Source organism: Cebus imitator, unplaced genomic scaffold (genome assembly GCF_001604975.1).
Source record: "Cebus imitator isolate Cc_AM_T3 unplaced genomic scaffold, Cebus_imitator-1.0 Scaffold531, whole genome shotgun sequence".
Classification (NCBI taxonomy): Eukaryota; Metazoa; Chordata; class Mammalia; order Primates; family Cebidae; genus Cebus; species Cebus imitator.
The window spans coordinates 942,035-943,112 of NW_016107846.1; the positions used below are offsets into that span (position 1 = coordinate 942,035).

Below are 1,078 nucleotides of genomic sequence, written 5' to 3' on the forward strand. Positions count from 1 at the left end.
GCATAGGAAAAAATATATATGCATATATTTGTATATATTTTAAATGGGCTATATTTTGTAATTATAACCTGGCTGTAAAAATGCTACTATTTATAAATGCAGTTAGATAATATTTACTAGATAATATCGTCAAATATTTAATATTTATATTCAAGAACTTCATACATATTAATTAACTATAAGCAGTCTTGCAAGATGATATTTTCTGGTTTCACTAAGGGAAACCATGACACAATAAGGGATAAGTGATTCCCTCAAGGGTGTAAGAAGGATCAAGTTCCAAATATTATTCCTATTTCTTGGGTCTCTTCTACAAATTAGCAAATCATTACTTTTTAGTTTTAATAGCTCAACTTTTTATTCACTCTGTGTTTTAAAACAAAGTTTCACTGAGGCATAATAACATATATCAAAAATTAAAATATACATTTTAATGAGTTATGATTATTGTTTTTAAGCTTATTGTTTTTAAGCTTATTGTTTACAGCAAAATTTGTTACATGCAAAATAAAAATAGATTTCAGAGCCGTGGTTTGACTACACAGCATCTTAACACATGGCAAAGTTAACGGTTATTCAGTAAGTCAATAAAATCTCGATAGTTTTGTCACATTGAGAGAAAGTCCAGTGTGACTGAACAGGAAGAATTTTGAATTCAGAAAGTCTATTAAGGAAATGTAGTTTTGGCCGGGCACAGTGGCTCACGCCTGTAATCACAGCACTTTGGGAGGTCAAGGCGGGCTGATCACAAGGTCAGGAGATCAAGACCATCCTGGCTAACACGGTGAAACCCTGTCTCTACTAAAAATTAGCCAGGTGTGGTGGCAGGAGCCTATAGCCCCAGATACTCAGGAGGCTGAGGCAGGAAAATTGCTTGAACCCGGGAGGTACAGGTTGCAATGAGTCGAGATCACGCCACTGCATTCCAGCCTGGGCAACAGAGCAAAAGTCCATCTCAAAAGAAAGAAGAAAGAAAGAAAGAGAAAGAAAGAAAGAAAGAAAAAGAAAGAAAGAAAGAAAGAAAGAAAGAAAGAAAGAAAGAAAGAAAGAAAGAAAGAAAGCGAGAGAGAGAAAGAAA

General features: G+C 34.4%; 1 long non-coding RNA gene across 1 annotated transcript in view; it reads left to right on the plus strand.

Moving 5' to 3' along the window:
• The first annotated feature begins 684 nt into the window (after nucleotides 1–684).
• LOC108293319 overlaps nucleotides 685–1,078 on the plus strand; it is an 11,412-nt gene continuing 11,018 nt past the window's right edge. Inside the window, exon 1 of the long non-coding RNA XR_001820637.1 lies at nucleotides 685–696. This is a non-coding gene — a long non-coding RNA (uncharacterized LOC108293319). The remainder of the gene's footprint in view (nucleotides 697–1,078) is intronic.